The sequence below is a fragment of the Lynx canadensis genome, chromosome E3 (assembly GCF_007474595.2).
Source record: "Lynx canadensis isolate LIC74 chromosome E3, mLynCan4.pri.v2, whole genome shotgun sequence".
Classification (NCBI taxonomy): Eukaryota; Metazoa; Chordata; class Mammalia; order Carnivora; family Felidae; genus Lynx; species Lynx canadensis.
In genome coordinates, this window is record NC_044318.1 from 33,299,342 (window position 1) to 33,317,161 (window position 17,820).

Consider the following 17,820-nt stretch of genomic DNA (forward strand, 5'->3'; position numbering starts at 1 on the left):
TTGTGGCACACGCAGAGGACCTGCCCGAGGACGCGACCTCTGAGGGGAGAAATGAGAGCTCCTCCTCGGTTCACAGCCATGTAACTAGAGCCCAGCCCTCGGGCCAGGCCTCCAGTGAGGCGGCACAGCTGCCAATCTAGTCCTAGGTGGGGCCCTGCACGCCTTAAACCTTTGCGAGCCAGGGGAGAGGCAGAGGAACCAGATGAGTCCGTGAAGGCTTCCTGGAGGAGGCATCACTTGAGATGAGTTTGAAGGGCACAGAGGAGGTTGGGAGGAAGAAGGCAGGGAAGAACATTTTGGGAATTGGGAACAGCAAATCGGTGGGCACAGAGGAATGAAATACCCCAACTCTCCCCAGTAGCTCCAAGTATTTCAGGATGGTTTGTGGGAAGGGACGTGTGAATGGCGGCAGATGATGTTATAGAGTGACGCAGAGGCCATATCATAGAGGGCCTTATGGTGTACATGAAGGAGTCTGAGTTTTATCCAAGAAGTCAAAAGAAATCATTGAAAGATATTTTCCCCAATATCTTATGAGAAATTTGAAGCACAAAAAAGTTGAAGGAATTGCCACAAATACTCATATACCTACCACTTAGATTCTACAGTTGAGATATGAAAGTTGATTTCTGGCGTATCTATTCCCGTATGCACCCTTTGGTCCACAGTGATGGGCTTTCAGCAGGACGCTGAACCAAGGAGTGCTCACTCTGGCTGCAGGGTCCAGGTAAAAAGTGGAGAGGTTGGAGCAGACCCAGTGGCCGTAGGACCTAGCGGAGGGTGGAGGAGGATGGAATCCTTCAAGGAGCTATTGTTGACACCACAGCACTGATGACTCACCCTGGGGAGGGAGGTGAAGGAAGGAGGGCAGGCTTTGCGAGTCTGGAGGTGAGAAGGGAAGAGTGAGGCTGGCGACATCCAGGCTTGTGACCGTTCCACACTCTTCCAGTGTATCTGTGCTTTCGGTGAAGTCACTCAACAGTGTCCAAAGCAAGAAGAGCAGGGCTGAGGGGCTCCTGGGTGGCTCAGTCGGTTGAGTGTCCGACTTCGGCTCAGGTCATGATCTCACGGTTTGTGAGTTCAAGCCCCGCGTCGGGCTCTGTGCTGACAGCTCAGAGCCTGGAGCCCACTTTGGATTCTGTGTCTCCCTCTCTTTCTGCCTCTCCCCCACTTATGCTCTGTCTCTCTCTCTCTCAAAAATAAATAAACGTTAAAAAAGTTTAATTAAAAAAAATTACTTTAAGAAGAGGGCTGTGATGGCACTACGGGGACCAGACATTTCAGGGCAAGTGGGGGAGGGGCTGGGCGTGCAGGAGATGAGAAGTAGTCACCAGAGAGCTAAGAGTGGAAATCCAAGGGAGGAAAGATCCTAGGAGCCACGCTAGGGAATGCTTCACTTCCAGAAGGTGGGGGTGATCAGTGCTGTTGAATGCTGCAGACCAGACAGTCCAGCCAAGTGAGGACAGAAGGACAGACTGATGCATGTGTGTCCACAAATGTATAGGCACACACCTGCACATGTGTATGGCCTTCGTGTGTGCTTCTTTGTGCACATTCAGGAATGATTGGTCAATGCCTACTGCGGCAAGAGAGCCTGCCACGCACTATGGAAGATACAGAGATAGACAGGATATATTCCCCGCCCAAGATGAGTTTTTGATTTAACAGGGGAGGTGAGAGTGTGCATGCTGCAATATGAGACAGCAAGGCAAATGTCAAAATAATCATCACAGTGGCTTCTTTTATTGGGTATTTACCCTGAGCGTGGCATGGGGCATCGAAAACATAACCTGGTTTAATGCTCACTATAACCTGGTGACATAGGTACTGTTTACTGCTCCATTTTACAGATGAGGACTCTGAGTTAAGAGAGAATAACTCTGTCACCCAAGGTCACATAAAGTGCTATGCCAACACAAGAGAGGGAGAGTTTGATTTCTCCCGGAATGGTGGAGGTGGTGTGGGAATCAGGAAGGCTTCATGCAGGAGGCGGCCTTCAGTGGCTGTCCTACCCTGTCTTCCCAAACATTGAACAATTACTTAAAATACCTACGGGGTCCAGGAAGACGGTTTCTTTCCCCGAGAAGACTCCTAAGCTAAGGGATAACTCACCTACAGCCAAGTGATAAGGGTTACCACAAAGACACGTATGGGGGCGGGGCATGTGGATTCTTACCAGATGCTGGGGGTCCCTTGAGATAACCCTAGGCAAGGGAGGCCTCTCACAGGTGGTTGGTCTTATAGGACTGAAGCACAGGTGGCTGGAGGGAAGTAGCAGGAGATGGGGGTGGGCAGGCAGATCAAACTTAAAAATTACCTGTCGGGCCTCAAAGTAATGGGGAGCCATTTATGGGATTTTCATTAAGCAGGTTTGAACTTTGTTCTGTAGGTATTTGGGGAGTGTGAGCTGAGCACAGGTTTTAATCTTAATTTATACAAATAATAAGGATTATTTATTTTTAATGTTTATTTTGGAGAAAGAGAGAGGGAGAGACAGAGTGCAAGTGGGTGGGGGAGGGGGCAGAGAGAGAGAGGGAGACAGAACTGAGCTGTTAGCCCAGAGCCTGATCCAGGGCTTGAACCCACCAACTGTGAAATCACAACTTGAGCTGTAGTTGGACACTTAACCGACTGAGCCACCTAGGCACCCCAATCATTTAAAGTAAAGTTTAGGGGCACCTGGGTGGCTCGGTGGGTTAAGCGTCCAACTCTTGATTTTGGCTCAGGTCATGATCTTACAATAAGATCGAGCCCCACATTGGGCTCTGTACTGATAGCACAGAGCCTGCTTGAGATTCTCTGTCTCCCCTTCTCTCTCAACCCCTCCCCTTTTTGCTTTGTCTCAAAATAAATAAACATGAAAATTTTTTTAAAAATAAAGTTTAAAACATTCCTATCATCATTGTAACAAAATAAAACATTCCTATCATTGTAACAAAATAACCTTTTCCTGTGTTTATTTCTTTTGGTCTCTGTTTTAGGAATATGTGTTACATAGTTGTATTTATAGTGTGCTTATATTTTTGTTTACTTACCTAACTTAATATTGTATTAGCATTTTCTATGTTTCTTTTTTTATTTTTTTAAATTTTTATTTATTTATTTTTTTAATATGAAATTTATTGTCACATTGGTTTCCATACAACACCCAGTGCTCATCCCAACAGGTGCCCTCCTCAATGCCCATCACCCACTTTCCCCTCCCTCCCAGCCCCCATCAACCCTCAGTTTATTCCCAGTTTTTAAGAGTCTCTTATGGTTTGGCTCTCTCCCTCTCTAACTTTTTTTTTTCCTTCACCTCCCCCATGGTCTTCTGTTAAGTTTCTCAGGATCCACATAAGAGTGAAAACATATGGTATCTGTCTTTCTCTGTATGACTTACTTCACTTAGCATAACACTCCAGTTCCATCCACGTTGCTACAAAAGGCCATATTTCATTCTTTCTCATTGCCAAGTAGTATTCCATTGTATATATAAACCACAACTTCTTTATCCATTCATCAATTGATGGACATTTAGGCTCTTTCCATAATTTGGCTATTGTTGAAAGTGCTGCTATAAACATTGGGGTACAAGCGCCCCTGTGCATCAGCGCTCCTGTATCCCTTGCGTAAATTCCTAGCAGTGCTACAACTGGGTCATAGGGTAGGTCTATTTTTAATTTTTTGAGGAACCTCCACACTGTTTTCCAGAGCGGTTGCACCAGTTTGCATTCCCACCAACAGTGCAAGAGGGTTCTCGTTTCTCCACATCCTCTCCAGCATCTGTAGTCTCCTGATTTGTTCATTTTAGCCACTCTGACTGGTGTGAGGTGGTATCTCAGTGTGGTTTTGATTTGTATTTCCCTGATGAGCAGTGACGTTGAACATCTTTTCACGTGCCTGTTGGCCATCTGGGTGTCTTCTTTAGAAAAGTGTCTATTCATGTCTTCTGCCCATTTCTTCACTGGATTATTTGTTTTTCGGGTGTGGAGTTTGGTGAGTTCTTTATATATTTTGGATACTAGCCCTTTGTCCAATATGTCATTTGCAAATATTTTTTCCCATTCTATTGGTTGCCTTTTAGTTTTGTTGATTGTTTCCTTTGCAGCGCAGAAGCTTTTTATCTTGATGAAGTCCCAATAGTTCATTTTTGCTTTTAATTCCCTTGCCTTTGGAGATGTGTCAAGTAAGAAATTGCTGAGGCTGAGGTCAGAGATGTTTTTTCCTGCTTTCTCCTCTAGGGTTTTAATGGTTTCCTGTCTCACATTCTGGTCCTTCATCCATTTTGAGTTTATTTTTGTCAATGGTGTAAGAAAGTGGTCTAGATTCATCCTTCTGCATGTTGCTGTCCAGTTCTCCCAGCACTATTTGTTAAAGAGACTGTCTTTTTTCCATTGGATATTCTTTCCTGCTTTGTCAAAGATTAGTTGGCCATACTTTTGTGGGTCCAATTCTGGAGTCTCTATTCTATTCCATTGGTCTATGTGTTTTTGTGCCAATACCATGCTGTCTTGATGATTACAGCTTTGTAGGAGAGGCTAAAGTCTGGGATCGTGATACCTCCTGCTTTGGTTTTCTCCTTCAATATTACTTTGGCTATTTGGGGTCTTTTGCGGTTCCATACAAATTTTAGGATTGCTTGTTCTAGCTTCAAGAAGAATGCTGGTGCAATTTTGATTGGGATTGCATTGAATGTGTAGATTGCTTTGGGTAGTATTGACATTTTAACAATATTTGTTCTTCCAGTCCATGAGCATGGACTATTTTTTCATTTCTTTGTATCTTCTTCAATTTCCTTCATAAGCTTTCTATAGTTTTCAGCGTATTGATCTTTTACATCTTTGGTTAGATTTATTCCTAGGTATTTTATGTGTTTCTTTTTTTTTTAATGTTTATTTATTTTTGAGAGAGAGACAGAGACGGAGTACAAGCGGGGGAGGGTCAGAGAGAGAGGGAGACACAGAATCTGAAGCAGGCTCCAGGCTCTGAGCTGTCAGCACAAAGCCCCATGCAGGGCTCGAACCCATGAATGTGAGATCATGACCTGAGCTGAAGTTAGATGGTCAACTGACTGAGCTACCCAGGTGCCATTCTGTGTGTTTCTACACATTCTTCATAGCTATGATTGTTAATGGCTGCATAAGTTGTATGCCGTAATTTACTTAACTATTTAGTAATATGCTGATAAGCCAGCTTCCCCCCCTTACCAGTTTCCGTGATGTAAATAATAGTGTAAATATTCCCATCATGGCTGATTTCATGCTACCAATAATTTAACAACTGGCTGCAAAATTCCTAAAATTTAACAATGAGCTTTCAGGAGCCAGTCCTCCTGGGAAGCTTTTAGAATCTTCTCTTTGTCCCTAGTATTCTGAATTTCACAGTGAGTGTTTCGTGCTGAGCATTTAGTGGGCTCTTTAAATCTCAAGGCACGTTTTCCTTCAGGTCTGGGAAATTCTCCTGTGTTGTTGATGATTCTCTCCCCTAAGATTTCCCCCTCTGGAATTTCCATCATTCAGATGCTGGATCTCCTGGATGGGTCCTCCAATTGTATCTTTTCTCCCATTTTCCATTTCTCTCTCTTTTAGGGAAATTTCTTCAACTTAAGCCTTCTAACTATTGTGTTTTTCAAATATGCTGTCACTGTTTTAATTTGTGAACATCCTAATTTTTTTGTATCCTGTTTTTACTGCACAGATCCATCTGGTATCTTCTCCTATCTTTCTGAGGACAGGAATGTGTTGGGGTGTGCGTGCGTGTGTGTGTGTGTGTGTGTTCTTACTTTGCGTGGTTTCTGTTTACCCCCCCCCCAAGTTATTGTTTCTTCTTTCCTTTCCTCCCACACCTTCCCTTCCTCCCTCTCCCTGTGCCACCTCTCCCTCCCTCCCTTCCTTCCTCTTTTTTTCAGTGACTGTACTACTTATTATTTTATATTTTAAAGTTAGCACTCTGAGGTATAATTTACACACAGTAAAAATCACCTATTTAAGTGTATGGTTCAGTGAGTTTCGACAAATGTATATCATTAATAATTACCAATGCAATCATATAGTACAATATAACAATAAGGAAGTTGACATCGGGGACAATACTATTAACTATAGATCTTATTCACTTCTCACCGTGTGTGTGTTGTATATAATTCTGTGCAGAATCAACATGCAGAACTGTCCCATCAACACAAAGAAACTCCCCCCATCCCTAACTCCCGCAGCTGGTGAGCTATTGTCCCCCTTCTCTGTAATTTTGCCATTTCAAGAACGTTACATAAATGAAATCACAAAGTATGAAACCTCTGGATTGGGACAATCCACCCAAGTTATTATGTACATGTTGGTAGTTCATTCCTTTTATTGCAGGGTAATGGTTCATTGTTTGGGTGTTCCACAGTTTATCCATTCTGATTTTGGAAGACATTCAGATGGTTTCCAGTTTGGGTTATTACAGATACAGCTACTAAAACCATTTCTATACTGGTTTTGGTGTGAATCTAAGTTTTCATGTTTCTGGGATAAATGCTTAGAAGTATGATTTCTCAGGGGCACCTGGGTGGCTCAGTCTGTTAAGCATCTGACTCTTGATTTCAGCTTAGGTCATAATCTCACGGTTTGTGAGATCAAGCCCCATGTCAGGCTCTGTATTGACAGCATGGAGCCTGCTTGGGATTCTCTCTGTCCCTCTCTCAGCCTCTCCCCCCCACCCCAACTTAAAAATAAATAAACATTAAAAAAAAGAAGTATGATTTCTCAGTTTTATGATAGGTGTATGTTTAATTTTACAAGAAGTGCCAAATTATTTTACAAGAGTGGTTGTACCATTTTACCTTCCCATCAGGAAAGTACACAAGATTCAGTTTCTCCACATCATCGCCAGCATTTAGTATTGTCTGATTTCTTTATTTTATTTCTAGTAGGTGTGATATCATCATCATCATCATCATCATCATCATCATCATCATCATCGTTTTTGCTTGCAGTTCCCTCATGGCTAATGATGTTGACCATCTTTTCTCACGCTGATCTGTATATCTTCTGTGGTGAAATGTCTGTTCTTTTGCCATTTTTTTAAGTGAATTTTTTAAATTATTGTTGAGTTTCAAGGGTTCTTTATATATTCTAGACACAAGTCATTGGTCAGATTTGTGATTTACAAATATTTTTTCCCGGTCTGTAGTAGCTTATATTTTCATCCTATTCACAATACTTTTTGCAGGAGAAAGTATTTAATTTTGATGAGTCCACTTTACCAATGGGTCATGCTTTGGCATGATTTTCTCTTATGTTTTCTTCTTGAAGTTTTATAGCTAAAACATTTACATTTCAGTCTTTAATCTGTTTTCAATTATTTTTTATTTTTTAAAAGTTTATTTATTTTGAGAGAGAGAGAGAGAGAGCAAGCAGGGGAGGGGCAGAGAGAGAGAGAGAGAGAGAGAGAGAGAGAGAATCCCAAGCAGACTCTGCACTATCAGCACAGAGCCTGATGCAGGGAACCGTGAGATAATGACCTGAGCTGAAACCTAGAATCAGACACTTAACTAACCGAGACACCCAGGTGCCCCTAATTAATTTTTGTATATGTTATGAGATAAGCATTCCTTGTTTGTTTGTATGGTTTTCTCACTGTTCCACCACTCTTTGTTGAAAAGCCATTCTTTCCCCTTGTAATTTTCTTGGAGCTTTTGTCAAAAATCAATTGACTATAAATATAAGTATTTATTCTGGACTTTCCATTCTATTCCATGTTCCACATGTTTATCCTTATGTCAATGCCATGCTATCCTGATTACCACAGCTTCATAGGAGGCTATGAAATCAGGTAGAGTGAGTTCCCAAACTTTGTTCTGCTTTTCCAGAACTATTTTGGCAATTCTGGGTCTTTTGCATTTCCATATAAATTTTAGGATCAGCTTGCCAATTACTAAAAAAAAAAAAAAAAAAAAAAAAAAAGCTTTCTGGGATTTTGATAGGGATTCCATTGAGTCTATAGATAAATTTGGAAATAATTACCATCTTAATACTTTTGAGTCTCCTAATCCATGAACATGGTATATATTTCTCCATTTGTTTGTCCTTTAAATTGCTCAGTAGCTTTTCCAGTTTTCACTGTGCAGGTCTTGCACTTCTCTTGCTAAATTTGTTCTTAAGTATTTTATTCTTTCTGATGCTTTTGGGAGTGGAATTGTTTTTTTAAATCTTATTTTTGATTGTTTATTGCTAGTTTATGGAAATATTACTGGCTTTTATATTTTGATCTAGGATCATATGACCTTGCTAAACTCACTTATTAGTTATGATAGTTTTTTTCTTTTTATAAGTTTCTTAGGATTTTCTACATAAAAGGCCATGTCATTTATGAATAAAGACAATTTTATTTCTTCCTTAGATCCATTTCTGTTCTTTATTTTTTCTTTTCTTTTCTTTTCTTCTCTTTTCTTTCTTTCTTTCTTTCTTTCTTTCTTTCTTTCTTTCTTTCTTTCTCTCTCTTTTTCTTTCTTTCTTTTTTTTTTTAGAGAGAGAGTGCAAACAGGGAAGGGACAAAGAGAGAGGGAGAGAAAGAATCCCAAGCAGGCTCCACAGTGATAGCAGTGTGGGGCTTGAACCCATGAATCATGAAATCATGACCTGAGCCAAAACCAAGAGTCAGACACTTAACTGACTGAACCATACAGGCACCCCTGGATCCATTTCTTCAAAAGTAATATGTATACTTCGGGCATGGAGCCTGCTTGAGATTCTCTCTCCTGCTGCCCCTCTCTCTCAAAAAAAAAAAAAAATTAAGGCTTACAGATTACTTTAAAAAAATTGTTTAAGGGGCGCCTGGGTGGCGCAGTCGGTTAAGCGTCCGACTTCAGCCAGGTCACGATCTCGCGGTCCGGGAGTTCGAGCCCCGCGTCAGGCTCTGGGCTGATGGCTCAGAGCCTGGAGCCTGTTTCCGATTCTGTGTCTCCCTCTCTCTCTGCCCCTCCCCCGTTCATGCTCTGTCTCTCTCTGTCCCAAAAATAAATAAACGTTGAAAAAAAAATTGTTTAAGCATTTATTTATTTATTTTAGAGAGACAAAGAGAGACAGAGCACAAGCAGGGAAGGGCAGAGAGAGAGACACACACAGAATCTGAAGCAGGCTCCAGGCTCTGAGCTGTCAGTACAAAGCCCCACACGGGGCTCAAACTCATGAACTGTGAGACCATGACCTGAGCCGAAGTCAAATGCTCAACTGACTGAGCTGCTCAGTTGCCCCCAGATTACTTTTTTTTTAAGTTTATTTATTTATTCTGAGAGAGAGAGAAAGCATATGTGAGTGGGGGAGGGGCGGAGAGGAGAGAGGGAGAGTGTACCAAGCAGTCTCTGTGCTGAGCGTGGTATGTATGCCTTTAATTTTTTTCTTTCCTTTTTGAACTGGATAGAATCTACAGAAAATGTTGAATAAGAGTGGTAAAAGCAGACATTCTTGTCTTGCTCTTGGCTATGTGGGTGAGCAGTCAGTCTTTCATCATTAGGTGTGACATTAGCTGTGTATTTTTTGTTCCTAGTTTATTGAGAATTTTTGAAGGTTTTTTTTAAATCATAAATGAGAATTGGATTTTTCAAATTCTTTTTTTGCATCAGTTGAGATAATCATGCATTTTTCCTTTGTTCTATTAGTGTGATACATTACATTATTTTATTTTTAGACTTAAAGCAATGTTACATTCCTAGAATGAACTCCATTTAGTCATAGTGTATAATCCTCTTTCTATGTTACTGGATACAGTTTGAAAATGTTTTGTTTAAAATTTTTGTGTCTAGGGGCACCTGGCTGGCTCAGTCGGAAGAGCATGGGACTCCTGATCTCGGGGTTGTGAGTTCAAGTCCCACACTGGGTGTCGGGATTACTAAAAACAAATAAATAAAAACTAAAAAAAAAAAATTATGTCTATGTTCATGGGTCATATTGGCCTGTTATTTTATTGTCTTGTCATGTCTTTGTTTGGCTTTGATATTGGGATAATATGAAACTTATAAAATAAGTTGGCAAGTGTTCCCTTCTCCTCTGTTTCCTGAAAGAGTTTATATAGAATTAATATTGGAGCACCTGGGTGGCTGTCAGTTGGGCATCCGCCTTCTGCTCAGGTCATGAACTCATGGTTCGTGAGTTCAAGCCCCATGTTGGGCTCTGTGCTGACAGCTCAGATCCTGGAGTCTGCTTTGGATTCTGTGTTTCCCCCTCTCTCTGCCCCTCCCCCACTCATGCTCTGTCTTTCTCTCTTTCTTTCAAAAATAAATAAACATTAAAAAAATTTTTTTAAAGAATTAACATTATTTCTTCCCTAAAAGTTTGATAAATTCATTGGTGAAGCCATCTAGGCCTGAACTTTTCTCTGTGGAAAAGTTTTTAAATTATTCATTCATTTTTTTTACAGTATTGGTCAATTCAGATTTTATTCCCCTCCCCCCCTTTTTTTTTAAGTTTATTTATTTATTTTGTGAGAGAGTATGAGCAGGGGAGGGGCAGAGAGAGAGGGAGAGAGAGAATCCCAAGCAGGATCTGTGCTGTCAGCACAGAGTCAGACTCAGGGCTCGATCCTGTGAACCGTGAGATCATGACCTGAGCCGAAATAAAGAGTTGGACGCTTATCCAACTGAGCCACTCAGGCACCCCCCCGCCCAGATTTTCTTAATAGAGTCAATTAGGTGGTGTTAATAGGAATTTGTCCATTTCATCTAAGTTGCTTAATTTGTTGACATAAAACTCTTTATAATAATCCCTATACTCCTTTTGATTATTTAGGATCTGTAGTAATTTCTCATCTGACATTACTGATTTTGGTACTCTGTGTCTTCTGTCTTTTTCTCTTGGTCAGTCTTGCTAAAGATTTATCAATTTTGTTGATCTTTTCAAAGAACCAATTCTATTGCTTTTCTATTTTCTATTCCATTTATTCCACTCTGATTTTTATTATTTATTTGCTTCTACTTAGTTTGGGTTTGATATGCTCTTCTTTTTTTAGCTTCTTGAGATGGAAACTTACATTATTGCTCTTATATCTGTCTTCTTTTTTAACATCAGCATTTAAAGCTATACGTTTTCCTCTAAGCATTGCTTTAGCTGCTGTTAAGTGGTGTTCTAGTAAATGTTTAATGACTAGGTCTGGGGACTTTACAACATTTGCCAATTTGTGTGGTGTAAATACTCCCACCATGATTGATTTAAAGCTATCAGTGTGAGGCCACTGAACACAAAGTTGGGGAGGGACATGCGCAACTGGGTCTCATGAGCCAGTACCAGCTCGCTCTATTATACCGCTTGCTGTTTCTTACCAATTTTGCTACTTGTGTTTGCCTTTTCATTCAGTTCTAGATATTTTCCAGTTCCCTTAAGATATCTTCTTTGACCTGTGGGTTATTTAGAAATGCATTATTTAATTTCCAAATATTTGGGGATTCCCAGATTTCTTCCTTTTCTGGATTACTAATTTAATTCTGTTGTTGGAGAAAATGCTTTGTATGATTCTAATCCTTTTAAAATTACTGACTTGATTTATGGCCTGGTATATGGCTTATTTTGGACAATTGTTTCATGTGTGCTTGAAAAGAATGGATGCTCTGCCATTGTTGGGTGGAGTGTTGTGTATATATGTTAGATCAAATTAGTTGATAACAAGTGTTCTATGTTCTTTTTTTTAATTAAAAAAATTTTTTTTAATGTTTATTTAGTTTTGAGAGACAGACAGAGAGACAGAGCGCAAGTGGGGAAGGGGCAGAGAGAGAGACACACACACAGAATCTGAAGCAGGGTCCAGGCTCCAAGTTGTCAGCACAGATCCCGACACAGGGCTCGAACTCATGAACTGTGAGATCATGACCTGAGCTGAATTCAGACGCTTAACTGACCAAGCCACCCAGGCGCTCCTTTTTAAAAAATTTTTTAATGTTTATTTACTTTTGAGATAGAGAGAGACAGAGCATGAGCAGGGGAGGAGCAGAGAGAGAGAGACACACACACACAGAATCCAAAGCAGGCTTCATGCTCTGAGCTATCAGCACAGAGCCTGACAAGGGGCCCACAAACTGCAAGATTGTGACTTGAGCCAAAGTGGACGCTTAACCCACTGAACCACCCAGGCACCCCTAGTGTTCTATATTCTTATTTATTTTCTGCCTAGTTGTTTTATTAATTACTGAGAGGATATTGAAATCTCCACCTTTAGTGGTTAAATTGTCTAGTTCTTTATTCAGTTTTGCCAGTTTTGCTTTATGAATTTAGGGGCTCTGTTATTAGATGCCTATATATTTAGAATTTTTGTATCTTCTTCCCATTATGAAATGTTCTTTTCTGTCTTTATTTTTGCTTTAATTAAAAATTTTTAATAAGAAATTGATTTAAACAACAATATGCTTGACTTGAAGAGAAAACTACCTCGAATCCTTTAAAAGTAATTTATCACTGTGGTGTACAAACACGCACATGCGCGCGCGCACACACACACACACACACACACACACACAGGAATATTACTCAACTATAAAAAAGGAATGAAACCTTGCCATTTGCAACAACATAAATGGATCTAGAGGGTATAATTCTAAGTGAAATAAGTCAGTCAGAGATTACCATAGGATTTACCATAGAGAAATACCATAGGATTTCAGTCATATGTGGAATTTAAGAAACAAAACAAATGAACAAAGAGATAAACAAAAATCAGACTCTTAACTAGAGAGAAAAAACTGGTGGTGGGGTGGGTTGGGGGATGAGTGAAATAGGAGAAGGAGATTAAGAACACATTTATCCTGATGAGTACTGAATAATCTATAGAATTGATGAATCACTATATTGTACACCTGAAACTAATGTAACACTATATGTTAATTATACTGGAATTTAAAAAATACAAAAGTAAACATATATAGATATATATTTACTGAAAAAATTTAAAGAAAAACAATTTATCACTACTTAAAGACATTGCCATACATAGAAAAAAGTTATAAATTTGTATTTGTTTTACAATGACAAATGAAGACAATTGAAATTCTCCTAACAAGATATGCAGGAATATTTTTTAATATCTTATTTTTAAGTAATCTCTACACCCAATGCTGGGCTTGAACTCACAACCCCAAGATCAAGAGTCACATGCTCTCCTGACTGAGCCAAGTGCCCCCAAAAATGCAGGAATATTTTTGTTATTGTTTTTGTTAGACAGTAAAAGCTAATAACTTACTGGAATATAAAAATGGGAGTTAAAAGAGCATGTTCCTAATGGAAAAAGGGGGTATTCTCACAGAAACAATATTTTTCCCTAATTCATCTCTATGTAATGTTGATGAATTTCATCATTGCCATTTATTTAAAGAAAAAAAAGCAAGATGCTTGTGCATATACCCCAGTCACTTCATACACAATAAAGGAATGGAGAAGGAGCAAATGAAGGAATAGGGAAACCATTCAAGATGTAGTGTAGCCTAATTACAGATTTTTAGTTGAGAACGTGTTCTTGGCCTGTAGAAACGGAATTCGGGCAAGTTTCCGTGTTAGTAAATACTTCCTGGTCACTATACGAATACACCAGTTGTACCCCCCCCCCCTTTTTTTTAAGTAGGCTTCATGCTCAGCATGGAGCCAAACATGGGTCTTGAACTCACAATCCTGAAACCAAGACCTGAGCTGAGATCAAGAGTTGGATGCTTAACCAACTGAGCCACCCAGGTGCCCCTGCTGTTGAACCCTTCTAATGAAATTTTCATTCCAGTTATTTTACTTTACAGACATAGAGTTTCCATCTAGTTCTTTAAAAAAAAAATAGATTCTGTTTCCCTGCTGAGATTTTCTATTTTTTGAGTCACTCTCATCAGTGCAATCCCTTTAATTCTTTGCAAATATTCATAATAGATGTTTTGAAGTATCTGTCTGCTAAATACCTTATCTGGCCCACTCAAAATCAGTTTCTGTTGACTACTCTTTTCTCCTGAGTATGAGCCACACTTTCCTATTTCTTTGTGCATCTTGGAGCATTTGATGCTGAGGGTTGTTGCTGATGCTGCTGTTGCTTAGCAACTTAACTAGACCTAAACTGGACTTGTTTCTCCAGTTGTGTGTGGTCATTGATATCTCTGTTTGGTTCTTCTGTTCTTATTTATTTTAGTCTGACTTTGGGATCTCCTGTCGTCTGCATGTGCTCAAGTTCCTGGGCCCCTTAAGGCTTCCACCTTCTGCCAGATCACCAGAGTGTAGGCTGGGGAGCACACCTGGAATTCAGCTGTACTTAAGTCTCCCTTAGGTTTTATTTTCTGCTGGGCTGCCTCAGTTTCCAGGAGGAAACCAACATGCAGGCATCATGGGATCCTTAGCAATATTTACATCCCAGACCTTTATCATTAAAAAGAACCATTAGATTCTGAAGGTAGCTATGTGGCAAAATAGTTTAAAATGAAATTATTGTGTAGCATTCACTTAAAAGCAAAATTATAGTGCTAAACCCAGCCTGCGGTCCTGGTTATGGTGCTTCTGGTATCCAGCAGAGCAGACAATGTGGGTTTGATGTGCACCCTAAACCCATCAGACTGGATGTGTTAGTTTCCGCTGAGAAGCATGACTGGATACATAACTCCTGCTCCAAAGAAATAGTTTCTACCGCCAGCTATCCAGGTGAGATGGGTGGTGGTGCCCAACTTCCTGCTCACCTTCTGGATACCAGAGCTGGTGAACTCAATCCTGATATTTTGGTTGGTGTGGAGCTGGAATTCAGTCGGTCTTATAGGAACCAAAGTTGCTCTGAATCACTCAAAAATCCATCCTGTCACTGGCCAGCCAGCTCACGTGGCCCAGTGCCAAAGACCCCATGATCCGACACCAAGTGAGAGGAAATCTACGCCAATAGCCCAGGTTGACAGTAGCTTCTTTTTACCTTTTACATCCCCCAACCTCTCTAACACTTTGTTCATTATTTTTCTAAGTTTCCAGCCTCACAGTGGTAAGGAAGGTCACTTCTTGAGAATCAGAACCTTAAAAATGTTAGGAATAGCCCTGAGGTAAGATTTCATTGGACTTATAGGCACTGCAGGTGAAATTTCATGAAGGGAATTTCTTGGCCTGGTCAAGCATAGAAAAACAAATACTAGAGGCTTTTAAAATTCCAAGCTTTAATTCCTTTAGAAAATTTCCACATGGAAGATAATGAAAAAAAATTTTTTTAATGTTTATTTATTTTTGAGTCAGAGACAGAGCACGAGCGGGGGAGGGGCAGAGAGAGAGGGAGACACAGAATCCGCAGCAGGCTCCAGGCTCTGACCCATTAGCACAGAACCCAACACAGGGCTCTAACCCACAAACCGCCAGTTGTGCAAATTGATGACCTGAGCGGAAGTCGGGTGCTTAACCAACTGAGCCACCCAGGCGCCCCGGAAGATAAGTTTTTCATCTTAGTTTGAAAAATATTGTATACTTGAAGAGGTTTACATGTGTTGATGTACACCCTTTGCTGCACCTGTACAAATAATCAGGCCAAAATTAAATGAGGACTCTAGGACATTTGAAACCATTGATCACTCCCTTCTCAAAATGCTCTCCTCTATCGGCTGCCTGACCTCCTCCTTCCCTGATCACTAGGGGGTGTTCCAGGGTTTCTCTTCCTCTGCCGGCACCCTGGTCACCCGCGCCCCTGCACACCCCACACCCCGCAGCACCTTCGGCTCTGAGCTGTCTTTGCCACCCAGACCCACCAGAGGGAGCTCTCTCTCCGCTGAAGCTGACTCTCTAGTCCTGGTCTTGGTGCGTTACGGAGGAGCCCACACAAACTACCTATCCTGGTTTCTGGGCTTTGGGGGATGCCTGTCCGCCCGCGCGGCAGGTCCTGCCAATCTTAAGAAGCCCTGTACCCTCTATTCTGATACACTCGCCTCCATTCCATCGCCCTCTTATACTAGGAAATCTCCTGCAAAGATTCCCCTCCACAGGGCTTCAGGTGCAAAATATGAAAGACTACAGAAATAAAAACCAAAACATTAATCAACGTAAATAATATTTTAATGCAATATTTTAAAAGCAAAATCAGTGCAAAAAATCCACAGTGAGCAAATATCAAAATTTTAAGTAAGGGCTGAATCAGTATTACTGATTTTTCGTTTGGCTTCTAACTTCAATATGGTTCAGCCCTGCACGGCTAGGATTCACCCCTTACCTACTCAAGGACTTCTCTTCTGTATTTGCCTCTGTCCTGCAACATCACCTGTTCCTCTCTCCCCTGGATTCTTCTTTAATATATTTCCTGTCTTAAAACAAAAGAAAAACAGTCCCCTGCTTGACTTCACATGCCCTTCATTCTCTGCTTTGTTTTTCTTTTCCTCTTGAACCCACTACAATCAGGCTTTTGTTCTCAACCCCCTCCCTCCCCACCCCAGGCTGTTCTGGCCAAGGTCACCAATGACCTGCACCTTATTGGTGCTCCTCTTGGCTGAGCATTTGACAAAGGAGATCCCCCACTCCCCGGATCTCTTTCCTGTTGGAGACTTAGTCTCCCAGCCCTCCTGTTTCTCTTCCTGCTTTCTGTCCCCACCTTCTCTGGATTCTCTATCTTTCTGACCCTAAACATCAGAGCGCATTGAGACCTCCTATCTGTCCACACTCCTTCCAGAGGTGATCTCTCCCAGTTTTACAGCGCCAACTGATGTTATATCCGTGGTAGGAAGGCTATTTCCAAACCTCATCCCCAGACCAGTATTTTCCCCTCACTTCCAGACTCGTGCCTGACTGCCCCACTGGACATTTCCACGTGTAAGTCAAACAGATGTCCATTCTTCTTTTTTTTAATGTTTATTTAATTTTGAGAGAGAGGGAGAGTGCAAGCAGGGGAAGGGCAGAGAGAGGGAGACAGAGGATCTGAAGCAGGCTCTTCATTGACAGCACAGAGCCCAAACTGGGGCTTGAACTCACAAACTGTGAGATCATGACCTGAGCCACCCAGGTGCCCCCAGACTTCCACTCCTGACATGAGCCCCCGATCCTAGCCTGCCCCCTCCACCCCAGGCATCTCCATCTCTGTAATAGAACTCCATCTTACAGTTGCTGAGGCCACACACACCTTGTAATCATCCTTGATTCCTATTCCTTTTCTTTTCTTTTCTTTCCTTTTCTTTTGAATTGAGATACAATTGACATATAACATTGTACTGGTTTTAGGTGTTGTTAAAAAACAAAATTCAAGTGAATAACTTTCAAAAATCTTATGGGCTTTGTTCAATGATTTATGAATTTGGCAGCATCCAATCTAGAAGGGAGCGCCTAGGAATTGTACAAAATGAAGGATTTTTATAGAGAGGAACAAGGAAGTTATGCTAGGGCAAGAAAGTAGGTTGGCTATTTCAAGGTTACTTTCCTTTAGGGAATGGTTGGGGTCTGTCATGCAGGTGACCTCACTGGTGTTGATCAGGTGATTCCTGATTGACTGGTTTAAGATCCTATTTCTGGGAGAGCCAAAACCATAAGTAAGTCTTGGTTTGGTGCCATGGGGCTAAGCATAAGTGACTCCATTTTGGGCCCATGTCTTATTTCTGACAATGCACAAGATAATGATTTGATACATGCATATGTTATGAAATGATTATCACAATAAGTTTAGTTAATGTCCATCAACTTACATAGCTGTAATTTTTTTCCTGTGATGAGAACTTTTCAGATATACTCCCTTAGCCACTTTCAAATATACGGCACAGTATTGTTAACTATAGTCACCATCTTGGTTCTTCTTTTTCTGTTGCATTGTGTATCCGGTCCATCAGCAAACTTTGTCAGCTTTACCTTCAAAATGTACCCTGAATCCAACCTCTTCTCCTTACTTTTTTCCTGAACGACTGAAATACCT